Raw genomic sequence first — 27,659 nt, forward strand, 5'->3', positions numbered from 1 at the left:
GCCTATGGGATAAGTTAGATTTCTATGACTGAGTATGTTATTCCCTGCTTGAGCCAAATCCAATAAGAGAAAGGTTCAAACAATGCTTATTTCCCTCCTTTCTTTCCCTCTACTGTAATAGATTTTTGTGCTTCTTCATTTGATGTAATTTGCCCTTTTCTGCCTCCTCCTTTCCTCTTCTCCCAGTACAATCCCTTTTCCCCACTTAAATAAGTTTTTTTTTTTATCATCACATCAAAGTCAATTTATATCCATATAAAGGATATACCCAAGAATGGCAATGCCCCCCCCCCGTTTATATCCTTTATATCCTTTCTAAATGTTGTAGCATATAGTTCTCAAGAGTTACATCATCTTTCAATGGAGGGATGTAAACAGGTTGCCATTACTGATTTTTTTTTCTTTTCTGTGCTTTTTTATGCTTCTCTTGAGTCTTGTATTTGAAGATCAAATTTTCCATTGAGCTCTGATCTTTTCATCAGGAAGGTTTGGAAGTTTTGTTGAATTTTGTTGAATATCCATCTCCTCCTCTGAAAGATTATGCTCAGTTTCTCTGGGCAGTTGATCCTTAGTTGTAATCTGAACTCCTTTGTTTTATAGAATATCATATTCCAAGTCCTCCAATCTTTTAATGTAGAAACTGCAAGGTGCTGCATAATCCTGATTGTGGTTCCATGGTATTTGAGTTGTTTCTTTCTGGCTGCTTGCAGCATTTTCTCCTTGGCCTGATAATTCTGGAATTTGGCTACAATATTCATTGGAGTTTTTAATTTGGGATCTCATTCAGGAGTTGATTGGTGGATTTCTTTTGATGACTATTTTGCCCTCTGGTTCTCAGATCTCAGGACAGTTTTCCTTGATGATTTCTAGAGAGATAAGATCTAAGTCCTTTTTTTGAACATGGCTTTCAAGTAGATGAATAATTCTTAAATTAGCTCTCCTGGATCTATTTTCCAGGTAAGCTGTTTTAACTATGAGGTATTTTATATTTTCTTCTTTTTTTCTTCTTTTGATTTTGTCATGTCTCATAAAGTAATTAGTGTTCACTTGCCCAATTCTAATTTTTAATGAATTGTTTTCCTCAGTTAGCTTTTGTACCTCCTTTTCCATTTGGCAAATTCTACTTTTTAAGGAGTTGTTTTCTTCAGTGTACTCTTCCCCTAATTTTGTCAATTTTATTTTTAAAGGAATTGTTTGGTTTTTCCTCTTCCTCTCTAATTTGACTTTTAAAATCCTTCTTGAGCTCTTCCAAAAAGGCTTTTTGGCTTGAGACCAGTTCATGTTCCCCTTTGAGGTTTCAGATGTGGTCATAGTGACAATGCTGTCCTCTTCTGAATTTATATTTTGATTTTCCCAGTCCCCAAAGTAAGAATCTAAGGTCTTTGTTTTTCTGTGTTCCTTTTTTTAAACCAAAGAAAAACAAAGTTTATTAAAGATTTGCCACCTTGGGTTGACTCTTAAGGGGCCTAAGCATTTGTTATGCTTGTATTCACAACTTGCCAGATAGAATCTCAGCTAGATAGAGTCTGAGATGGATTGAATCTGAGTGCCTTCATGGAGGCAAGATGGAACTTAAATACAGAAAAGACTGTATGTGGTCTGGTAGTCTAGGGTGATGGGAGGAGAGGTTTAGGGAGGGTCTTGAGGAGAAGTCCAAAGAGATACTCAGTGGGACTGGGGTGACTGGTCAAGGGTTGGAAACAGCTGGAGTCAATCAGGAGATATCAGACAATGGAGGGTTTATGTGGGAAGCAGGTGGGGTAATCCAGAGGTAACAGACAAAAGAAGGTCAGGTTAGGCCAAGGGCAAAGTGGGGATATTCAGGAGGACCTGACTACAAATTTGAGTATGAAAGACCAGGTTAAGTGGCAAGATTCAGGGGGAAACTGTCTTCAAATTTGAGTATGAAAGGCCAGATGGGGAGATTCAAGTGAAGTTCAGGAAAGTTTCCAGAGTCTGAACTCCATCTTTCCCCTTTGAACAGATTGAACCCAAATTCTTTTGGGGTAAAGGATGAAGATCTCAGCTTCTGAAACTGCTTCCTGATGGCAAGGGGTGCAGAGCTGTCCCTGCCTCAATGGGTCCTGTTCAAGGGGTACATAGCCTGAATAGCTTTCTGGAAGTTGATGGCTTGCACTCTGGAAAAGACAAACCTGGCAAGGAGGTTAGAGAAAGACCAAACAGGAACAAAAGGAGTATAAAGAAAAGACAATTTCCCTGGCATAAAAAATAATTTTTCTGGAGCAAATTAAAGATGACTATGGCAATGTCAAAAAAGAGAAGGACATGTTTGATAGGGGAGATTTTTGCCATCAGATATCCCCTTTCTTTCCAAATTGCTCCATGGGCATGTGGAGCAAGGAAAGCATATTTTGAGTAAATGAAATTAAGAACTTCTGTGACAGCAGCCAAAGAAGCCTCCTGGGTGTGGCTACAAATAAGAATATCACCCACATACTGAATTAAGCTACTACCTAGTAGTTTCAGTTCCCTTAAATCCCTTCCCAAAGCCTGGCCAAATAAATGAGGTTTATCTCAAAACCCTTGAGACAAGACCATTCACGTTAGTTGATATGGACTTGACTCCCCAAGAAGAGCCTAGGAATTCTTGGATCCCAAATAATTGGCCTTATTGTCTCCCACACTTTCAAGAAAACATGGAGAGATCTAGTGAACAGAGGCAAAAGGGAGATGGGAGGCTTAACTAGAGAATATTGGCTCCCCAATTTCACCATCAGCTCCCTTCCCAACAAGACAGTAGAGCAAGAGGAGAAAATAAGGAAGGAGCATTTAAACAACAGATCCTCAACTAGGTTGGGGAGGGGTATGTCTGGAGACATCCCTTAATATCCCCTTTCATGCCTATGACCCTATGGATCAATGGGTGGGTAGGGCCAAAGTAACTGGTTAAAGCAGAGAACTTAGCCATGTTAAAGTGGGTAACCTTACCTTCAGCCTCCGTTTTTGCCCAGGGCTTGGAGAGAGAGGTGGAGAAAGTGATAGTGATTGTAGTGGGATATGAGAATAGTGCTGATGGTGATAATATAACAGTTATGATGAGGATGTGAAACCAGTACTATGAAGATGGTGACATTTTCAGTGACAATAAATGACCTAAATAAGTGACCTAAATGTGAAGATGATGGGACTTCTAGTTAAGATCATGATGTGAAAGGTTATGAGGAACCCATATCTACCACACAGACCCAAGCAAATTTCAGAAAAGAACTCCCACACCTCCAGTAAACTTTTCAAACAAGTTGGTTACCTGAACAGAGGCAGACAGCCCAGCTTCTATTCCCCAGCAAAAAACCCAAGCAAAAACAAAGATCACACTAGATGGAATACGGATCAAAAAATCCAGTGAACAATGAGAGTAAATTACTTTTCCCATCTCAGAAATACACAAAAAGTCAGAAAGAAGTCCATAGGTAATAAAAAAGAGGCCCAGAACAAAGTCTGTGCCTAAAGTAGACTCCTTGTGTACAAAAGACCAGCCAGAGAAAAATGCATCCTGTAAGGATCTCTATCCAGAAGTAGAAAGAGTTGAAGGTTCCTCTGATCAAGCCTCATAGTTGTGGACAACCCTGAGTATGGACTTTGGAAGGGAACAGAAGTGGCAACAAGTACTTTGATATGACTGTGACCACCACAACACTCAGACAAAGATGCACCAGGTCCTTGGTCTCCAAGGTACTAGGCGATAGAGGATTCTGAAGACCCTTTCAAAGTATTCACAATGCATCCCTTTAATTACATTTTCACATTCTTCCCCATCCTCCTTTTCATTTTGATCTTTCTCCTCTTTTTCCTTTTCCTCCTCCTCCTTAAATACCTTGTCAGGGATGTCATTGTGTTGGCAGCTATAAGAAGACCATGACATGTTCTGGATCTTTTCCCTTTAGCAGTTTATAGTCTAAGAGAAGTAAATTAATGTGGGCAGATCTTCTTTAGCTTCATTGGCAAAAGAATTGTGAGTTCAGCTGTGTGATTACTCTGTCCACTCATGAAAAGCATAAACCTTAGCAGAAAATCATCCTTGTATCACAAAGAGGCATTAAAGAAGGAATTTAATAAAAGAGAAACAAAGGGGGATGGATCATGTAGGAAAATACAATTATCAAACCAATACATTAATAGTGATATGGGCACATAAACTAAGATGGGGTGACTTGTTTGAAGCTATACAAGTTAACCAAGAAGTAGTATAATGTAGTTCAAAGGTTACTGGTCCTGGGGTTCAAATCAAAGACTCAGTGGTTCAGATTTCAACCCTACTCTTTCCTACCTATGTGAGCTTGGGAATGTTCCTTGCCCCCTCTTAATTTCCACTTCTGTAAAATAAGGACTTGGTCTAAATGGGATCTAAGATCCCTTCCAAATTGGAATCTTCTATCCTTTGCCTTTACAGCCAATACTGTATGGCTTATTCCATTATGCATACATTATGGATGAATCAAGACCTACATTTTAGATATCTTGGGTCTAGGGGAGTATGTACCCAGGGGATACTAGGCAGAGTAACTGTGAGACTTCTGTGTCCTCTCTGAGTAATGTGAGGAAAAACCATCATCCATCAACTTCTTTCTGATTAATCTTGGAAAACTTCCTGGAATCTTTGCTACTGTCCAACAACAGTTATTAATTTTGGCCTTAGACACTAGGTTGGGTAACAGCGTGTGTGAGAATGAGATTTTGTCTTATTAGATACGGTTTTGCAACATGATCAGGCAACTTGGAAGGGGCCAATGCTATTTCAAGTAGTGTACCCGGAGGCATCAGGTCACGGAGTAGATCTCTCTCTACGTGACTCTGAGACGGCACCTAGTATGGGAAAGTCAGTGTGGGGCCATAAGAGGACCAGAAAGAAGAGGACACTGGGAAGGAAGTCAGAAAAAAGCTGCAGAAATGATGGATGGAATAGGAATCTGGTTGACAGAGAAAGATTTAAGGGAGCTAAGTTCCTACAGATACCCTGGGTGGAGCATATTGCTCTATAAATATCCCCAAGGCATAAATAGCAAGGGTGGGGAAAGGGAGGGCAAAAGAAGGGGAAGAGAGGAAGAATGGGACCCTGTGATGGAGTCAAGTGAGTACTGTCCCTAAAGTAAAGAGATAAAGGTTCAAATCCTGCCTCTGATACTTACTACCTGTATGAGCTGGAGCAAATGATATAATCTCCTTGGGCTTCAGTTCCCTCATCGATAAAATGAAGGGATCATAGGTGTAGATCTTAAAAGCCATCTAGCCCAACTCTAACTTTACAGATGAGGAACCAAAGCCAAAAGGGGTTAAGTGACTTGATTAAGATCACACAGGTGGCAGAGCTGGAATTCAAATTGAGGTCCCCTGGCTCCAGGTCCACTCCGCTGGTCTGGTCAGTCACTAAAGTCCTTTCCAGTTCCAACATCCTATGTTCTAAGTTGTGTTCTAGCCCTAACAATCTCGGTTTTATTCTCTAAAGATCCTCCTAGTGCTGATATGCTGTGATCTTTTATTCTCTTTCTTGAGTGTGTGGGGGTGGGGTGGGGGTAGGGAGGGAAGTAGGAGAGTTACTGAACATAGTAGGAACTGGTGAGCAAGATCTCATTAATAGGGAGGGTGCGAGAAGGATCGGAGTTTTCACAGTGAAAATCATAAATTCTCATCATTCCTCCTTCATATCAAGCCACATGTATTTCTTTTCAAAGCATCCATCACATTTGTCTTTGGTGCGAGTTGTGATAAAAATACTGTGTGACATGTATAATCTCTGGGTGTGTGTCATATGCTACCTAAGGCTCACTTATGCCCACAGCAGAAAAAAATAGCAATTAATTTGACCTTGGCCATATTTCTAAAGTTCAATCTAATTATTTATTTCAAAGCTATTGAAATTTTTTTTTGACACAAAATTGGAAGGTCAAGGGAGTGCTCTAGATGTAATTTAACTAGATTTCAGCAAAACTTTGGACAAGGTCTCATGCTCAGTGGTGCACTAAAGTCAGCTCAGACTAGCTCACAAGAGCTGACTGTTAAATTTTCATTTATGAGCAGTTACCTCTCAGAAAACAGAATGCTGTAAACCAGGGCTAGATTTCCTTTTTTTGTTAATTGTCTAGATAATAAAGTGATGGAGAAAATGCAAATGCTGAAGATAAAACTTAAAAGTGTGTCCTGTGTACATTTTTCTCCTGCTTCCACTCTTCTTGTAGCAAAGACAGAGAAGAGTGACACACACTAGGGTACAATTAGATGGATTTGGAATGTCAAAGAGTACCTTGTTAGTGGCTGAATGTCACATTGAAGGGAAGTCTCCTTTCAATTCTGACATTCCTCCAAGTCATTAATCTCTGGAATGAAATCAAATCCAATAAATATTCTAAATTTCACATATCTTGCACTATGACTTCTACACACTGTAACATATAAATAAAGCACACAATTTTGCTATGGAAGCTCATACGTGCTCAGTCTTCTTTTTGGCAGTTATCAGTGGATAGCAGATCTTTCAATGATCCTATACTTCTCACTGCCACAAAATCCATTGCTTTTCCATTTAAATCAAAGATTCACAGGATTTCAGATGTGGGAGTGACATCAGAGGCAAACTAGTCCCATCCATATCTAAATAGAAATTCTCTGTAACTTCAATAACTGACAAGTGATCATCCTGCATCAGCTTGGAGACCTGGAAAGAATGGGAACCTACCATCTCTCAAGGCAGCCCATCCCACTACTAGACAGTTCAAATTGTTAAGAAGTTCTCCCTTGTCATTGAACCTCAATTTATGTCTTTGCAGCTTCCTTCTTTTTTTCCTGGTAGACATTTTAGGGGACAGAAGAGTCAGAGTCATTGCTTTCCTAGACTTTGAACCATCTCCGTAGCCTCTCCTCCATCCACCCACCCCTTATCTACTCTGCCTCTCCTCACTGCATCCTCGGGCATCCTTCCAAGTATTGGATGAAACCTCTCTTGTGCCCCTGACAGACTGTCAGGATGGTTTCATCATGACCATCTTCACTGTCACTGTCACTATCCTTTTTACTCTCCCTATCCTAGAAATACTGAATTCCCCTCCTCTGGAAAAGCAGAGACCCTATTTCACCCCAGCCCTACCGTCTTACCTCTACCTCACCTTCAGTGTCCCACTTCATATTTGCCCACTCTTTCCACTGTGCCCACAAGACCTCCTGATCCATAAATGACAAATTTCCTTTTCTTTTAAACTTTTTTCCTCTCTAGCTCTGTTCATATTCTTGCACTCACTAAGATCTAGACCCTGAAGGAACCAGACCTAAGAGAGTAGACTATGTAAACTGGAAGGCAGTGGGTCAAGATTGGAAAGGGAGTGATAGAATCTCACTGCTGTGCCACTTGCACAACCATGTAGCTACAGGAGAAGAGGGAACCATATGACCCAAGTGATTATGTCAGCTGGGCAGAGCAGCCAGGTTTTCCCAGGAAAGAACCACTATTGAGAGATATGACATCTTTCAACAAGGAAAGGGAAAGTCTTGAAATCAAATCTCTAGGAGAGAATATCCACCATCTGGCCACGGAGATGGAGAAGCAGCTAATGAAAGAACCCCAATGTAGAGGCCTATACCTGGGCCTCACCTCCTATTATCACGGGCTAATCAAAAGATGAACATTTAGAGGGGGAGGAGCCAAGATGGCAGAGTAGAAAGACACACATACGCTAGCTGCAAAACCCACAGCCCATAAAATACCTGTAAAGAAGAACTCCCAACAAATTCGGGAGCAGCAGAAGCCACAGAACAATGGAGTGGAGGAGATTTCTGGTCCAGAGAGCCCTGAAAAACTGACGCAAAAGGTCTCTCGCACCCTGGACCCAGAGCAGAGCCCAGCCCTGCCTTGGCTGTGTGGCACTGAGAGGAGCAGATCTGAGCAGGCTTCGGGGACAGAATCTCCAGAGGCCACACAGATCCCTCCACCCACAGGTGCTGAAGGTCGGTGAGAGGGTCTCTTTGGCTGGCCAACTAGGGAGTGGGGTGTCCCCATAACTCAGGCCCCCTCAGAAGGTAGCAGCAGAGATGGTAGCAGACCAGGGTTCCCAAAGCAGGCAGGAGCTTGGATCCATTGTTGAAGGTCTCCACGTAAACTCCCTGAGGGAACTGAGCCTCTTGCTGTGGCCCTGCCCCCACCTGAGCACCTGAACTTAATCTCACACTGAATAGCAGCCCTGCCCCCACCAAAAGCTGTGAGGCTGGGAAGCAGCATTTGAATCTCAGACCCAAAGCGCTGGCTGGGAAGATCTGGAGGCAAAGTGGGGGTGGGCAGGACACTCAAAAGTCAAGTCAATTGCTGGGGAAATGCCCAGAAATGGGAAAAAAAATTAGACCATAGAAGGCTACTTTCTTGGTGAACAGATATTTCCTCCCTTCCATTCTGATGAGGAAGAACAATGCTTACCATCAGGGAAAGACACAGAAGTCAAGGCTTCTGTATCCCAAACATCCAAAATAAATATACCATGGGCTCAGGCCATGGAAGAGCTCAAAAAGGATTTTGAAAATCAAGTAAGAGAGGTGGAGGAAAAACTGGGAAGAGAAATGAGAGAGATGCAAGAAAAGCATAAAAAGCAGGTCAACACCTTGCTAAAGGAGACCGAAAAAAATACTGAAGAAAATAACACCTTGAAAAATAGGCTAACTCAACTGGCAAAAGAGGTTCAAAAAGCCAATGAGGAGAAGAATGCTTTCAAAAGCAGAATTAGCCAAATGGAAAAGGAGATTCAAAAGCTCACTGAAGAAAATAGTTCTTTCAAAATTAGAATGGAACAGATGGAGGCTAATAACTTTATGAGAAACCAAGAAATCACAAAACAAAACCAAAAGAATGAAAAAATGGAAGATAATGTGAAATATCTCATTGGAAAAACAACTGACCTGAAAAATAGATCCAGGAGAGACAATTTAAAAATTATGGGACTGCCTGAAAGCTACGATCAAAAAAAGAGCCTAGGCATCATCTTTCATGAAATTATCAATGAAAACTGCCCTGAGATTCTAGAACCAGAGGGCAAAATAAATATTCAAGGAATCCACTGATCACTGCCTGAAAGAGATCCAAAAAGAGAAACTCCTAGGAATATTGTGGCCAAATTCCAGAGTTCCCAGTTCAAGGAGAAAATATTGCAAGCAGCTAGAAAGAAACAATTCAAGTATTGTGGAAATACAATCAGGATAACACAAGATCTAGCAGCTTCTACATGAAGGGATTGAAGGACGTGGAATAGGATAGTCCAGAAGTCAAAGGAACTAGGACTAAAACCAAGAATCACCTACCCAGCAAAACTGAGTATAATACCTCAGGGGAAAAATTGGTCTTTCAATGAAATAGAGGATTTTCAAGCATTCTTGATGAAAAGACCAGAGCTGAAAAGAAAATTTGACTTTCAAACACAAGAAAGAAGAGAAGCATGAAAAGGTAAACAGCAAAGAGAAGTCATAAGGGACTTACTAAAGTTGAACTGTTTACATTCCTACATGGAAAGACAATATTTGTAACTCTTGAAACTTTTCAGTATCTGGATAGTTGGTGGGATTACACACATACACACACGGACGCACACACAGAGACAGAGAGCACAGAGTGAATAGAATAGGATGGGATCATATCTTTAAAAAAATGAAATTAAGTGGTGAGAGAGAAATATATTGGGAGGAGAAAGGGAGAAATGGAATGGGGCAAATTATCTCTCAGAAAAGAGGCAGGCAAAAGACTTTTTAGTGGAGGGAAAAAGAGGGGAGGTGAGAGAAAAACATGAAGTTTACTCTCATTACACTTGACTCAAGGAAGGAACAAAATACACACTCCTTTTGGTATGAAACCCTATCTTACAATACAGGAAAGTGGGGAGAAGGGGATAAGCAGGGGGGGTGGGGATGATGGAAGGGAGGGCAATGGGAGGAGGGAGCAATCTGAAGTCAACACTCTTGGGGAGGGACAGGATCCAAAGAGAGAATAGAAGCAATGGGGGGGCAGGATAGGATGGAGGGAAATATAGTTAGTCTTACAGAACACGACTGTTATGGAAGTCATTTCCAAAACCACACAGATATGGCCTATATTGAATTGCTTTCCTTCCCAAAGGGAATGGGTGGGGAGGGAGGGATGAAGAGAAGTTGGAACTCAAAGTTATAAGAACAACTGTTGAGTACTGTTCTTGCTACTAGGAAATAAGAAATGTAGGTAATGGGGTACAGAAAGTTATCTGGCCTTACAGGACAAAAGAGAAGATGGGGAAAAGGGAAGGGAGGGATGATAGAAGAGAGGGCAGATTGGTGATAGGGGCAATCAAAATGCTCGGTGTTTTGGGGTGGGAGGAGGGGACAAATGGGGACAAAATTTGGAACCCAAAATTTTGTGAAAATGACTGTTAAAAGTTAAATAAATAAATTTTAAAAAATAAAAATAAAAAAAGATGATCATCTAATGGGAAAAGGCTTACCTCTCTAGGAAACCAGTTCTCTTTCCTATAAGCCACAAACCCTTAAATTAGTGTTGTGATGCTGTTGACCTTTATGGACATCTGAGATAAGAAAGCCTCTGGAGAACTAGAACTTTTCCTTTTGAGAACCGTAAGTTCATTTCTCTTCTAGAGGGAGGTCAAACCCTTAGGGCAGTACTATGAGTGTATGTCTGGGTCCCTGAATAGGAAGACAGCACTCACTAGAGTGGGAAAGACTTGTACTGACTGCTTATGGACAACTCTATGTGAGCCCTTTGTAGGCCTCTACTTTCTTTCTGAGCCAGGGGTCCTTCACTCATATCTGCAAAGACCTAGATATGAATTAAATTTGGAAGTTCCTATTTCTCTTGGAAGAACCAAGTTCTCTTGGTTTAAGTCAAAGAGCGATTTTTGAGAAGTCTCCCCATTTAGAGAATATTGTGCTACACAGGTTTCAACTAAAACCTCAATATTAGGTAATGGTATGATATGGCAACGCCCCAACAGGAGGTACTCTACAGTGGTTCAGATCACATCTAGAGTATTTTGTTGAGTTTTGGGTGCCATGTGGTGTGAGACATTTTGAAAAGGGTGAACAAGATGGGGAGGGAGCTTTGAGAGCTGTCCAATAGTGGGATGGGCTGCCTTGAGAGGTGGTGGGTTCCCATTCTTTAGAAGTCTTCAAGCTGATGCAAGATGATCACTTGTCAGGTATCTAACTAGGTTGTAGAAGAGAATTCTTTTTCAGATATGGATAGGACTAGATGGATTAGACTAGATGGTTGCTGACATCCCTTCCATCTCATAGGTTCTGTGATTATGTGAATATCAATTCATCTTACAGTGAAGCAAAGAAAGAGCTATATGAACTGATGCAGAGTGAAGTAAGCAGAGCCAAGAAAACAAAATACACAATGACTACAACAATGGAAACAGAAAGAACAAACATAAAACCATCAAAAGTGAATATTGCAAAATCACAAAGAGCAAGCATGGCTCTAGAGAAGAGCTATGAGAAAAGATCCCCATCCAGGAAGGGGATGCTGGAGTCAGCTCATACTGGCTCTGAGCCACTTGTTAAATTTTCAAAATGAGAAATCAATAAACAGCAAGTCAAGACTTTGCAAAGAGGGAAAGTCTGTGGGTTTGGTAAACAGCATATGTTTTTCAGGCTTTAGTGATGTAACTTGAGGATTCTTTTTGTTTTTCTTTTTGTCTTTAAAAATATTGTTTGTTATATAGGATGGCTTCCTGAGCGAGGAGAGAGGTAGGGATACTGAGGACATTTTTGGTGATGTAAAAAAGGAATTGATAGAAATATATTTTAAAAATAAAGAAATGCAAAATTTTTTAGAGAATATTAATTCATCCTTCTAGACTTGCTTCCCTTGATCCTGCTTATCGATAATGATCTTTCTTCCTATTTTTATAGTTATTTGTGTTTGTGTTGCAGAGGAATCTGAATAGAGTAGAAATTGCCTTAGATCTGAAGTCAAAGGTCTTGGGCTCAAATTCTGGCTTTGTCATGGTGACTGTGTCACATTTTGCAATTTGTTTCCTTTCTTGAGTCTGTTTCCTCACTTGTAAAGTAAGAACACTGAACTGGATAATCTCTAAGACCATTCCAAACTCTTAATCCTATGAAGCCTACTTGCACACACACTGTAAGCTCCATAATGGGAGGGAATGGGAACTACTTGTATTTTATCTACCCTGACACCTATCACAATGTTCTTGTACATTGAGGCTCCCAAATAAATTTTTATTGCATTGAATTGAATGATTCTGATTTGTTGTTTAATTGACAAATTCTTCAAGTTTGAAGGAATCTTAGCAGTCAAATTCTCTACAGTACTGTCGAAAACTCACAAAATATTAGAGCTGAAAGGTACTTTAGAAATCTGGTCCAATCCTCAATTTTGTCCAAGAGAATATTGAGATCTCAAGAGCAACTTGCCCCAAATATTCCTATACCCCCAATGGATTTGGGATCTCACTGAGGTGGATGCCCTCTCCAATGATGTAGGCAAGAGCCCTTCCATGTGTGTTCATCTTGTGCCACAGGTCCCTTAACTCTCGTTTCCTTGACATTATGTAGATTTCAAATGGATTACACAGTCTGTCCAGCCCTCATTCTGTCTATGGGACCAGGTCATCTTTTTTTTTTCCTGATCATACATGTCTCTGAAACCATTTATTTTTACACCAATTTTGGGGGGGGGGGGGGCAAAGACCTCATTTATGATAGGTTGAAGTCTGATAATTTCTACTAATCACCTATTTCCCCTTTGCATGATCCTTAGCTTCATGTCTTCCAAGGCTGCGTTTTTTCATGACGCATATCCATATAAAACAACCAAAAGAATATTCATGTTAAAAAGAGAAATCTTTGTTTCAGAAAAGTCTGCAACTTTGCAGTTCTACAAAGACAATCTAGCCTTCCCTCTTCCTCCTCTTTGGTCCCGGGCTCAGACCATTTTCTGTGCATAGTTTTTGAGCAAGATATTTGTACTAATGGAATGAGTTCTATAGGCTATCCATCCAACTATCCATCTTAGTCTGGACAATAGGCACTCATCATCCAGTTTGCTGTTCCTGTGTGGATAGCTACACTGAGTTCCTCAGAAAGATTATTGCTCTCATGCAGGGGACTCTGCAGTGTTACAGGACTCAATACAATCAGCACCATACAAACAAAACCATCTGAAGGAATTCATTATCCACAGGGAATCCCTCTTTCATTTGGAACATTCTCCATGATTATGAGCAGTGCCCTTGGGGATCATTCAGCTCCCATTTGGTCACCTTCATTCCTGCTGGACTATTTTGAGTCTTACAAAGTTTTACTTGTGTTGAATATAAATCTCTCCCTCTGCAATTATGAGGAAGTTTTTACTTACATCAAACCTAAATTTGCCTCCTCACATCTTCCCCTCTCCCCTCCCAGTTGCTCCTATCTTACACCCTGGCGCCAAAAAGAACAAGTCTAGACAAAACTGCCCTTCAGACAGTTGAAGACAGCTGTCCCCCTAAATCTTCTCTTTTCTAGACTAATTCTCCCCAGTTTCTTCAGGCAACCTTCCTATGGTAGGAATTCTTTTTGTTTTTTTTGTTTTGTTTTTTTTTAATAATTAAATTTATTTATTTAACTTTTAACATTCATTTTCACAAAATTTTGGGTTACAAATTTTCTCCCCTTTTATCCCCTCCTCCCCCCAAACACCAAGCATTCTAATTGCCCCTATGACCAATCTGCTCTCTCTTCTATCATCCCTCTCTGCCCTTGTCTCCATCTTCTCTTTTGTCCTGTAGGGCCAGATAGCTTTCTATACCCCTTTACCTGTATTTCTTATTTCCTAGTGGCAAGAACATTACTCGACAGTTGATCCTAACACTTTGAGTTCCAACTTCTTTACCTCCCTCCCTCTCCACCCCTTCCCTTTGGAAGGCAAGCAATTCAATATAGGCCAAATCTGTGTAGTTTTGCAAATGACTTCCATAATAGTTGTGTTGTATAGGACTAACTATATTTCCCTCCATCCTCTCCTGTCCCCCATTACTTCTATTCTCTTTTGATCCTATCCCTCCCCATGAGTGTCGACCTCGAATTGCACTCTCCTCCCCATGCCCTCCCTTCTATCATCCCCCCCACCCTGCTTGTCCCCTTTTCCCCCACTTTCCTGTATTGTAAGATAGGTTTTCCTACCAAAATGAGTGTGCATTTTATTCTTTCCTTTAGTGGAATGTGATGAGAGTAGACTTCATGTTTTTCTTTCACCTCCCCTCTTTATCCCTCCACTAATGAGTCTTTTGCTTGCCTCTTTTATGAGAGATAATTTGCCCCATTCAATTTCTCCCTTTCTCCTCCCAATATATTTCTCTCTCACTGCTTGATTTCATTTTTTTTAAGATATGATCCCATCCTCTTCAATTCACTCTGTGCACTCTGTCTCTATGTGTGTGTGTGTGTGTGCATGTGTGTGTGTGTAATCCCATCCAGTATGCAGATACTGAAATGTTTCAAGAGTTACAAATATTGTCTTTCCATGTAGGAATGTAAGCAGTTCAACTTTAGTAAGTCCATTATGACTTCTCTTTGCTGTTCACCTTTTCATGGTTCTCTTCATTCTTGTGTTTGAAAGTCAAATTTTCTTTTCAGCTCTGGTCTTTTCATCAAGAATGCTTGAAAATCCTCTATTTCATTGAAAGACCAATTTTTCCCCTGAAGTATTATACTCAGTTTTGCTGGGTAGGTGATTCTTGGTTTTAGTCCTAGTTCCTTTGACTTCTGAAATATCCTATTCCATGCCCTTCGATCCCTTCATGTAGAGGCTGCTAGATCTTGTGTTATCCTGATTGTATTTCCACAATACTTGAATTGTTTCTTTCTAGCTGCTTGCAATATTTTCTCCTTGACCTGGGAACTCTGGAATTTGGCCACAATGTTCCTAGGAGTTTCTCTTTTTGGATCTCTTTCAGGCAGTGTTCTGTGGATTCCTTGAATATTTATTTTGCCCTCTGGTTCTAGAATCTCGGGGCAGTTTTCATTGATAATTTCATGAAAGATGATGTCTAAGCTCTTCTTTTGATCATGGCTTTCAGGTAGGCCCATAATTTTTAAATTGTCTCTCCTGGATCTATTTTCCAGGTCTGTTGTTTTTCCAATGAGATATTTCACATTATCTTCCATTTTTCCATTCTTCTCTCTTTGTTCTGTGATTTCTTGGTTTTGCATAAAGTCATTAGCCTCCATCTGTGCCATTCTAATTTTGAAAGAACTATTTTCTTCAGTGAGCTTTTGAATCTCCTTTTCCATGTGGCTAATTCTGCTTTTGAAAACATTCTTCTCCTCATTGGCTTTTTGAACCTCTTTTGCCAATTGAGTTAGGCTAATTTTCAAGATGTTATTTTCTTCAACATTTTTTTGGGTCTCCTTTAGCAGGGAGCTGATCTGCTGTTCATGCTTTGACTTCATGTCTCTCATTTCTCTTCTCAGCTTTTCCTCTACCTCTCTAACTTGATTTTCAAAATTCTTTTTGAGCTCTTCCATGGCCTGAGCCCATTGGGTGGGCTGGGACACAGAAGCCTTGATTTCTGTGTCTTTGCCTGATGGTAAGCATTGTTCTTCCTCATCAGAAAGGAAGGGAGGAAATGCCTGTTCACCAAGAAAGTAGCCTTCTAAAGTCTTATTTCTTTTGCCTTTTCTGGGCATTTTCCCAGCCAGTGACTTGACCTCTGAATATTCTCCTCACACCCACCTCGCCTCCTGATCCTCCCAGCCAGTGTTTGGAGTCTGAGATTCAAATGCTGCTTCCAGCCTTAGGGCTTTTGGCGGGGGCAGGGCTGCTATTCAGTGTGAGATTAAGATCAGGTGGTCAGTTCGGGGCAGGGCCGCCTCTCAGGCTCAGTTCCCTCAGGGGGTTTATGCACAGACCTTCCACAATGGATTCAGGCTCTCGCCCGCTTGGGGAGCCCCTGTCTGCAGCCGCCTCTCAGCTTCTACCTCCCGGGGGGGCCTGAGTTATGGGAGCACCCCAGTCCCCTCTCGACCCGCCAAAGAGACTCTCTCACCGACCCCATCACCTGTGGGTGGAGGGACTTGTGCGGCCGCTGGAGATCCCATCCCTGAAGCCTGCTGGGATCTTTTCCTCTTGGTGCCGCGTCCGCAGCAGGGCTGCACTCAGCTCCCAGTCCCGGTGCCCAGTCCGCAGTGTGAAGGACCCCCTGCGAGAGGTTTGCAGGTCTCTCTGGAACAGAAATCTCCCTCTTTCCAATGTTCCGTGGCCTCTGGGTGCAGAATTCGCCGTGAGTTACTTCCCTGTAGCCGTTCTATGGGTTGTGGGTTCGGAGCTATGTGTATGTGTGTCTTTCTACTCCGCCATCTTGGCTCCGCCCCCTATAGTAGGAATTCTTAACCTGAGCCCCACAGACCCACAGGTTCTGACTAGATTTCAGGGGGTCTGTGATCCTGAGTGAGAAAAATAATTACATCTTTCTTTTTACCAACCTTCAGTTTCCTTGGTAACCCCATGTGTTTTATTTTATGCATTGAAAACTGGAGGAGATCCAGGGGCTTCATCAGACTTCCGAAAGGAGGGATACAGCAGATGTTAAGGACTCTTGTCCTATGACCTGATCTTTGGTCCTATCACCATCCTGGTTGCACCCCCTTGTCAATAACAAGCTCTGTCCAAGACTATCCTGAATCTGGTCTGCTCATCTCTGAGGCCATTGGCAGTCTTCCTGGCCTCGCTCTTCCTCACTCCTCTCTACTATCCAAGACCCTTTTTCTTCCCTTTGCCCCTCCTCAGCTCTAGAGATTGCTGACTGGATGCACCCAATGAGTAGCCCCTGGACTGAGCCAGCAATCAGAGGATAACCCCTCAGGGCCTTCCGTGAATGTGTGTGCCCTGAGTGGAAAGACTAAAGGGAGGGCCAGAGGAGCTGAGCAATAAGCAAAGGGAGGGCCCTGGGACTGGGTGTCCAAAGGAAGAAACACAGTTCTGGAGCTTGGCCTCATCCTTCCCTAATCAACCTTCTTGGTTTCTAGGCTTTCCAAATCCCCTGAGAGAAGAACTGACATCCTTCAAATTCCAGGTGCAATCCTGGGAAGACTTTCAGCCAGATCCCCAAGGTGCCAAAGCAGGGTCTCAGATCATGCTGAAACAGCTCTAGTCACTCCAATAGGACATTATGATTTAAGTCTGTAAGACATTTCAAAGATTATTCAAACTGATCAGCTCCCTTTACAAAGGAGGAAACTGAGGCCCCTAGAGGGGAAGTATCTTGTCCAAGGTCACTTGAGTAATAAACAACAGACCTCCTAGCTCCAAATATTGGGCTGTTATTGTTTCAACTGTGTGATTCAGGGTTCAGAATTCCATGTGGCTCAAGGCCCCCATCTGTTGCCTCAGTGTGGGGGCCAGAGAGTGAAGTTGGGCCTTGAAGGGAACAGGACAAAATTTTGTCTTTCATCCAGCCCTGCAACTTTAATGATGGAGGGAACTCTCTCTTCCAACATGGACTTGCAGCTACTCTAAAATTTCTCTGGTCTTAGAGAGGTACCCAGGGCACAGAGAAATTCCCTGAGTGATTTTGTTCAAGCATAGTTCTGACCTCACTCAGAAAACTCTAGTGGCTCCCAATTGCTTTGAGGACCAAATTCACATTTCTCTATTTGGCATTTAAAATCCATCCCAGTGGGACTCTAAGCCATCTTTCTATGCCTATTGTACACAATTCTTCATGCACTCTACAATCTGGACAGTCATCAAGTCTTTTAGTTCCTGATATGTGACCCACCTTCACCTCCTACCTCTGCACTTCTGCACTTCTGCTCAGGCTGTTCCCCACTCCTGGAATGAACTCTCTGCTTACCTTCAACTCTTAGAATCCCTTACGCCCTTCAATGCCTTCCCTGTGTGCAAAATCAACCAGTGATGAAGTCAGTCTGGGTGACCTCCTGACCTTTAGACCTTGAGTATGGGCATAATAAGCCTACAGGAGATAGCAAGTCTGATGTGTCCTCAGACATGGGCACTAATCCAGTCTCCCTGTGACACCACAGTAGAGGGAGGAGCCGTGGTAGTACTAATGCCATCTCCTTGTTGAAACAGGTGCTAATTAGGATGGTTGTTGCCCTTACATGGAAGTTGTTTACTCCTGTCTATAAAAGCTGCAGCTGGTCAGTTGATTGGAGGCTAACTGTGCTGCTTTGTGGAGTTAATCAATTATTTTCACCTATCTTATTCTGAGTTTGTCTTATTGATCAGAGCAAGGCTGAACCAAGATTTCTTTTACCACCTTACTGTCCTCCTCCACCTACAAATGCCACCTCCCCCCAAATGACCTTGCATTCATTCTACATGTCTTTATTCATAGAACAGAAGATGCTTGAGAGTAGGGGGCTCTTTCATTGTAGAATTAGTATCCTCAGCACCTAGCACAGTGCTTGCACATAGTAGGTCCTTAATAAGTGCTTGTGAACTAATTGGTGATGGAACATAGTAGGCCCTCATAAAGGCTTGTGAACTAACTGTTGATGCCTGGAGATTAGGTCCCAGTGCCAACGTATGTCAGAGACAGGACTTGAACCCAGGTCTTCTTGATTCCAAGGCTGGTTTTCTATTCATCATATCACCTAGAGGCAGCTAGATGTCTCAGTGGATAGAGAGCTGGGCCTGGAGTTAGGAAGATAAGTTTAAATCCAATCTCAGACACTTATTAGCTTTGTGACCATGGGCAAGTCATCTAACCTCCTCCTGCCTCAGTTTCCTCAACTGTGAAAGGAAAATAATAGCAGTACTTTCTTCACAGGGTTGTTGTGAAGATCAAATGAATAACATTTGCAAAGTGTTCAGCATGTAGTAGGGTTAATAGATAATAACAAATGCTTATTACCCTTCCCCTCCTTACCCCCCCCCCATCTTCACTCTCAATGAGCATTTGTTTTGCCATTAAAGCCCAGGGGGAGGGCCAAGGAAGTTGTGGGCTATATTAGGAAGAACATTGAGCTGGGAGTGGGAGGACTGGATTCAAATCCCACCTTTACTATTTAGTCCCTATGTGACTTTGGACAAGTTACCTACCCTCCCTGGACTTTACATCATTAATCTATAAAATGGGTTGGACTAGATGGTTTCTCAGTTCCCTTTCCTGATTTAAATATTCAAAAATTCTCGGATCTGAAATCAAGGTGTAAGAAGGACTCCTCCCCACCCCAAGGTAGTTCTCATCATCTCCCTGCATCTGAGCAGTAGCAAAACAATGTAGTTTTGGAAAGTTTCTCCTTTTTTGGAAGGACGAAGCATCCATTTTATTGTGCTATGCCCTCTAAAAGCTCTTTGCGAGACAGTGTCCTGGGGTGGGGAGGGCATTAAACTTAGATTCCCAGGACCTGACTTCAAATGTCAGCTTTGCTAGGGACCTTGGGCCTGTCTCTTCCCCTCCCTAGGCCTCATTTTCCTCTCCTGTAAAATGAGGGGCTTGAACTATAAAAAAGAGGAGTTAGACTAGCTGGTCTCTGAAGTCCCTTCCAGCTTTAGACCCGTGACCCTAGGAATTAATGAAAACATTTACGATACTCCTCCCTAAGAAGATGCAGGGAGGCTTAGTTAAAGGGTACTTAGAACAAGATGTATGTTCAATCCCTGGGTCATATACTCCCTGTCTGACTGTGGATAGGTCTCTTCATTTCTATTTTCTTTTTTTCTCTGTGTAAGTTGAAAGACTGGACTGAATGGTCTCAAAATGGAATAACCCTCCATCTGTCTCCCCTGGCCTCCAAGCTCCAAGTATTAGGATGGTTTAGGAAACCCTTCCTGTTTGCCACAGTAAAACAAACTGCTTAATAACCCAACCATCCACTCTTTCCTGACAAGGTCGCCTCTCCCCATTACAGAATGAATATCGGAGCTGTTCTGATCCTTGGCTCAGCTCCCCAAAGACACCCCAAAGAGAGTCTTTGAAAACCACACCAGCCGATCTTTTATGAGAAGGAACTCAGAAAGCAATAAAACTGCAACTACACAGATTAGTCCATGTTTCAGTTCTGTTCCCCATCCTCTTGCTTTCCATCTGTCTCTCCCTCCTTCTGTCAAGAAATGTGTTATCATCCCGCGACTAATTGTTTTAGAAGTGAACATGGTGTTCTGGAAAGGGACTGCACTGAATGGTCAGAAGACCAGAGTTCAGTTCTGCCACTTACTGTTTAGGTAACCTTAGGCAAGACAATGAGCATCCTTAGGACTCAGTTTCTTCTAAGACCCCTCCTACCTTTAGTTGCCATAAATCCTTTCTTCCCTCTCCCCACCCCCTACCCCAGTCTACCTTCAGGAGAGGGGAAAGAGCAAGATGCATTAGGCATGTAGATAAGCTTCTCCCCCTTCATTCCTGGTCCTGTTGAAGAGAGAGATGGGAGAGCTGGTTCCAAATGTGAATGAATTCACTTAGACCTTCTCTGTAGCCTTCTCTGGAGCTTTATTGATGCAAAAGCAACAGGCCTGAGATTTAGCAAGGAGCTAAACAAATGCAGTGATATAAGGAAAGGGTCAAACTTATATGGGATGATTTTAGGGTTTCCTTGTGAGGGTTGGAGATCTAGGGTAAGTCTTGCAAGATAAAGGCACAGGGTGAGGATTCTGAATGTCACAAGATAAGGAAATTCCATTCCCCAGGATGGGGGGTGGGGACAGGGAATTTTATGATCCAGGATAAGGGGAAGTTGTGGGAAGGGGAGACTTTAGGGCACCAAGGGCTTCACAAAGTCAATCAATATTATTTTAACTCATAGGGCACTGTTTCTATCCACATCAGCCCCAAGCACAAGATGAAGCCTTTGAGAGAGATCAAGATGTCAACCAACACACTCTCACATGGTGCTTACAGGGAACCACATGGACCAAGGAACCAGCATAAGATGGAGATGCTGAAAAAGACCAAACTCACCACAATGGTTACAGGTCAAACCCATTCCTTTGTTGGTTCTGTGAGTCATGTGGCCTGCATAGCTTCTGAAGAAAGGGAGAATCCACCACAGTGGGAGCTTGTTTGATACACTGTAAAAAAAAGAGGAAGCTCTTCATGATAATCAAGGCAGAGGTGGGGAACCTGTGGCCTCAAGTCCACATGTGACCTTCTAGGTGCTTGGGTACAGCCTTTTGACTGAGTCCAAGTGTGACAGAACCAATCCTTTTCTAAAAGGGATGCATTCTGTGAAGTTTGGATACAGTCAAAGGGTCCCACTTGAGGACCTAGAGGGCCACATGTGCCCTTGAGGTCACAGGTTCCCCACCCCTGGAAGATATTTGTCTATTTCTATTTAGTCTAAACCACAAGGCTCATGCACATTCTGTGTGTGTGTGTCTGTATGTGAGTCTCTGTGCGTATTCGTTAGATTTTTTAGAAATCTGTGCTTTCTTCAAAGAGTCATTAGCTTGAGTGAATGAATAAATTAGTGAATAAGAATATCTTAACCACCTACTATGTGCCAGAAACTGAACATACAATGAAAAGTTAGTCCCTACCCTCAGGGCACTTATATTCATTTTTTAAAATTTAATATATTATTTTTCTTAATTATATGTAAACACAATTTTCAACATTTTTTTCAGATTTTGAGTTCTGAATTCTCTCCCTCCATCGCCATACACCTCAATGATAATACAAGCAATTTGAAATAGATTATACATGTGTAATCATGCAAAACACATTTCCACACAAGTCATGCTGTTCAAGGAAACAGACCTCCAAGAAAAATAAAGAAAGAGTATCTTTGATCTAAGGTGCTTATATTCTGATGGGGAGACACACATATAGGGAGTTAGGGATCATGGGTTTGGGTCTGGGGAGTGTCAGCAATGGTGAGTGGAGCCATAAGGCATTGGTTGCCATGTTCTTTCAAGTAGAGATGGCAACATTGCTTTGATGACTATGGCCTTAGTAAGAGGTAGAAAGACCTAGGGATGGAGAGGGGATGGCGTACACATACAGTGCTAGGGTGGATCTCAGTGTGCATGGGCTAGGTAGGCCCAGGGGTCCTGGTGGCTGGCTAGCTGGATTGTGAATCATAGTCTGAGCCATTTGGGACTTTGGGGGAAAACAAAAAGGTCCAGATAATGATGTTCTCAGGGTTTCTCTAGGTATAGATATGAGTAAAAGAGACTTTTTGAGGTCCCTAAACCCCCAAATTGTGCAGATATGCTTGCTCTACCATAGATCAAGTATTAAATTATGTGATGCTGCTCCCCACAGTTGACAAGGCCCAGTTCCTTTGTTGTTCAGGTTGGAGATGGAACAAAACAGAATGAGATGGTCCATCTAACAGAGAACAAAGATTTACTTAGTCCCTAAAGGGGAATGATATTCACCAAGGATATTCAGCAAGGACGCCATATTTGTTCAGCTGAACAGGATTTCCCTGCCTCGGAGTTGTCCATGGTGGTCCATGTGACAGTCAAACATCAGGGAGGATCTGATGCTCCCCATGGTTTTTTGTACTTGGGGGGCAGGAAGTGACACCCTTAGTCCCCCAAGACAATCAAGCATAGTTTCAATAGCTTTTAAGGCAAAGAGCTAAGCCAGCCCATATGAGGAAGGACTTTGGTAGACATGCTTCCCACAGCATATGAAGATGAAAGAAAGATAGTCAGGTTGCATATTATCACAGGGTCTTTCAGACCTACCAAAACGCTTTGGATGATGTCATGGAGTTCTAGGGCCTTGGACCGGCAAAGCTAGAAGACCCCTCAGAGCAATGGACAGAAAATATTAGATGTCAGGGACCTTAGAGCAGAGGATCCAGAATTTCTAAGCTGAATTGGAGCTTGGGACATAGGACATAGAATACCAGAGCAGGAAGGGCACTAAGGACCTACAATGCCAAATCCAGAAGGGATCATCTGGTCCAAACCTTTGATTTAGAGAGGAAGAAAATGAGGACTAAGAGAGTTGGAGGTCAGGCCCAAGGACACAAAGGCCAAACCATGAGCAGACTCCATGCCTCCTGGACCTAATTCAGGGCTCAGCTAGCATGTTCCATTGTCTAGTTCATTGAACCTACATGGAAGGAAGGACTCCATGCTTAAATCCAAATGAAGCTTCAGGGTTCAATCCTGGGTTAGCTTAGCCTCTCCCTTGATGCTACTTTACTTGGTAATCTCATGCATTTAATTACTTTCTCTATGCTGATGATTTTTAATCTTGCTATACTAACCCTCTGCTTGTCTTCCAAACATACATCTCCAACTAATTGCTTTTCAGACCTCTCCAACTGGATGTCCAATAAACCTCTTTAACTCAATGTGTCCAAAACAGAACTCATTTTCTTTCCCCTAAATTCTCTCCCAATCCTAACTTCCCTATTACTGTAGAAGACAACACCATCCCCACAATCCTATCTCTCACTCCCATATCCAATCAGATGCCAAGGCCTGCCTACTTCACCTTTGCCCCATCTCTTCAATATGCCCCTTTCTCTCCTTTGAAACCAGTACCAACCTAGTGCAGGCCTCCATCACTTCCTGCCTGGATTATTCCAATAGCCTGTGGGTAGGTCCACCAGCCTCAAGTCTCTCCCTGCACCAATCCATCCTCCTTCAGTCACCAAAGTGATTTTCCTAAAGCACAAGTCTAATCATGTCACCCTCCTACTCAGTGAACTCCAAGGACACTTTATTGCCTCCAGGAACAAATACAAAATATTCTGTTTGGCATTGAATAACCCAGCCCTCTCCTAGTTTTCCAATTTTCTTGTACTTTGTTCTCCACCATGTACTCTTTGATCCTGGATGCCTCACCAACAAGACCCTCCACTTCTCAGCTCAAAGCATTTTCTCCAGCTGTCACCCATGCCTGGAATGCTCTCTCTCCTCCTCTGTAACTACTCACCTCCCTGACTTCCTTGAAGTCCCAAAGCCTCACCTTCTACAAGAAACCTTTCCCCACTCCTCTTAATTCCAACAACTTTCTTCTGTTCATTGTTTCCTATTATCCTATATATAGCTTGCTTTGTATATATTTGTTTGCATGTTATCTCCCCCGTTAGATTGTAATTTTTGTAAGGGCAGGACCTCTTTTTGTATCCCCAGTGGTTAGAATAGTATCTGGAACATAGTAGGTTTGGATTTGACTGTACAACATGGCAGACACTGGCACAGGACTGCTCAGCATGACTTGCCCACATCAGAAATGGTGCTGTGCTCTATGAGCAAAGCAGAATTGAGACAGCACAAAGGAAACATAGGATGTGCAAATTTGGAGTATCCACCCCAAAAATTCACATGGACTAACTGTGCCCAACCTGTGGTAGAGCTTTCCTAGCTCATATTGTTCTCATCAGCCACAGTCAGACACACTGAAACTTCATTTTGTCATGGGGATGTCATTTTGATCCTCTTCAAAAATGAAGGACAACAACAATCAACCAATCAACTGATTAATTGGTTGATTCTAGGAGGATGCCCCCCCCCCCAGTACTCACCTGGAGGTTGACTTGTAGGGTTCAAGAGGCTGCAGGAGTTGGTATGGGGGTAAAAGGTTAGACCTAAAAAGTTATGTTGAGGTCAGGGAACCATAATGTTGAGGTCTGGGGTGCTTGGGACCCCAAAATACCAATACCCCAGGTCCTGCCCAAATGAATTCGACTCAAGTCTTCTTTTAGCCAAAGGCAAAGTTTATTAGAGATCTGCCATATTGGATTGACTTTTAAGAAGCCTAAGCATTTATGATGCTTGTATTGACAAGCAGGCCAGATAGAATCTCAGCTAGAAAGAGTCAGAACTGGATTGAATCTGAGCACCTTCATGGAGACAAAGGACTGTGGAAGGGCTCTAGGGAATGATGGGAGAAAGGAAGGGTCTTGAGGAAGAATCTAAGGAGGATCTTGATGGGACTGAGGTGACTAGAGGAGGTCAGAACCAAGAGAGTGAGATTTTAATGCGATCAAGGGTGGGAAACATCTGGAGGCAATTCCGAGGTAAGAGACAATGGAGGGCTAGGCTAGGTTAAGGATACTTTATAGAATCAAGGATGGGAAGCAGCCAGAGGCAATCTGGGTGTAACAGATAATAGAGGGTCAGGCTAGGTTAAGGGTAACCGATTTGGGCATGAAAAGTCAGATTAAGTGGGAAGATTCAAGCAGAGTTCCAGGGGAGTTCCAGTCTGTACCTCATCATTTCCCCTTCACACAAATGGGACCCAAATTCTTTTGGGGTAAGGGGCAAAAGGTCTCTGTCTCTGAAACTGCTTCTTTCTGGCAAGGGGTGTAGAGCTGTCCCTGCCTCGATGGGTCCTGTTCAAGGGGTTCATAGCCTGAGTTGTCACATGGAAATTGATGGCTTCAAATGTGGAGGAGACAAACCTGGCAAGGAGGTTAAGCAAACAAGGACCAAACAGGCATGAAAGGAGAATGGAGAAAAGAAAATTTCTCTGGCATAAAAGACAATTTCTCTGGAGGGAATTAAAGATGGCTATGTCAAGGCCAAAATATAAAAGGACATGTTTGATGGGGCAGTTTTTTGCTGTCACATATCCTTTCTTTCCAAATTGCTCCATGGGCATGTAGACCATGGAAAAGCATTTAATTGGTCTGGAGTCAGGTCCTAAGGAGTGAATTAAGACTCCCAAAGTCTGTCCTCTCTTTTCATCAACACAGAGTGAAAGGATTTTCTAGATTAGGTAGAGCTATTGCTGGAGTGGTGATCAAATTGGCTTTCAGAGTCTCAAAAACTTTAGCCTGGTCCAGGCCCCATTCTAGAGGGAGTGAGTCAGGGCCTTTAGTAGAAATTAATGGTTGCAGGCCCTCCCAGGCCTTGGGCTTAATTAGATATTGATTGCAAAGGGGAAGACTTTAGAGTCTTGGAGGTGAACAACAGCTAGGGTGACTTGAGTAGCTCACCCAGGAGTTCCCTGATCTCAAACAATTGATTCAACTGTCTCCCACACTTCCAGATGAACATGGGGAGGTCTGGTGAACAGAAGGAAAAGGGAGATGGGAGGTTCCAGTTATTCAAGTCCCTACCTTGGAATGAATTCTGCAGACTTTCCTCTTTCATTAGTTTGTCAAAGTCCACTTACGCCCAAATCCTCCCTTGACATCCCAAACCTCCTGGCCTGTTTTTGATTCCCAAGAGCAAACCATGACTTTAGTCTGAGAGCTGATCTTTTCTGATTCCCTATCACCTCTGCCCCTTCTCCTGATGCTACTGGCCTGTGACTGAAGCCCTGGTCTGATATCTGCTCCGTGTTTCACTTCTACCTAGATATCTAGGTAGTGCAGTGGATATAGCACTGGGTCTGGAGGCTAAAATCCTTGAGTTCAAATCCAGCCTTACATACTTCTTAGCTGCACAACCTTGGGCAAGTGACTACAACTTTGTCTGCCTCAGTTTCCTCATCTATAAAATGGAGGTAATAACATCTACCTCCCAGGGTTGTTGTGAGAATCAAATGAGAAAATATTTGGAAAGCATTTAGAAAAGTTTCTGGCATATAAGAAATGTTTGTTTCCTTCTTACTTCCTATTTCTACTTGTTCAAATCACAAAAGTATATTTTCTAGAATTTGATTACAAGGGTTCAAATTCTGCCTCCAATAATAGTCTTTGTGTGACCCTGGACAAGTCACTTAACTTTTATGTGCCTCAAAGAGCTCTGTCAGTCTTGCCTCCTAAGTCAGACTCATTTCATTGCTATCTTTACCTTCTTTCCTTCTTTCCTTCTTTCTTTCTTTTGTTCTTTCTTTCTTTCTTCCTTTCTTTCTTCCTTTCTTTCTTTCTTTCTTTCTTTCTTCCTTCCTTCCTTCCTTCCTTCCTTTCTTTCTTTCTTTCTTTCTTTCTTTCTCTTTTTCTCTTTTTCTTTCTTTCTTTCTTTCTTTCTTTCTTTCTTTCTTTCTTTCTTTCTTTCTTTCTTTCTTTCTTTCTTTCTTTCTTTCTTTCTTTCTTTCTTCCTTTCTTCCTTTCTTTCTTCCTTTCTTTCAATGGCAACTGTTTCTCTTTAGAATAGCAGCCCTGAGGGTCTTCCCCTCCAATCATGATGTAGATGATGAATCAGCAAAGGAGACTGTAAGGAAGTGGTCAGACAGGTAGGAGGAGAACCAGGAAACAGAAAGGTCATGAAAATCCAAGTTTGATTTTTTTTTCTAATTAAAGGGGCTGTCTCTTGACTCACTTCTTAAAGAGGCCTATTCACTGAATGGGCATTACCTCACTTAAAGTGAGAACCTGAAAAGGCCTTAGCCTAAAAGGGCCAGGGTCTCCCATTGCATCCTGGGCCATCTCCAGTTGTCCTGATGAAATCTAACCACTGGACCCAGATGGCTCTGGAGGAGAAAGTGAGGCTGGTGACCTTTTACAGCTCTCTCTCACTCAAAACAAAATCAAGTGCAAGTAATGTCATCATCTCCCTGATGTCATGGTCCTCTTCGAAAACGAGGGACAAACACAATCTATGCTGACACAATCACATGTACTCATGTGTTCACAAAAGTTATGAGCACTTGTTGTTGTTGTTCAGCCGTTTTTCACTCATGTCCAACTCTCCGTGACCCCATCTGGGGTTTTCTTGGCAGAGACACTGGAGTGCTTTGCTGTTTCCTTCTCCAGCTCATTTTGGTTCTTGAGTTAGGTTAAGCTGTTGCTTCCTATTTAATCGGCCTGATGCTTGAGCATGTTGGCATAAAATAAGAAGAATTTAGACATTTACACTG

Source organism: Notamacropus eugenii, chromosome X (genome assembly GCF_028372415.1).
Source record: "Notamacropus eugenii isolate mMacEug1 chromosome X, mMacEug1.pri_v2, whole genome shotgun sequence".
NCBI lineage: Eukaryota > Metazoa > Chordata > Mammalia > Diprotodontia > Macropodidae > Notamacropus > Notamacropus eugenii.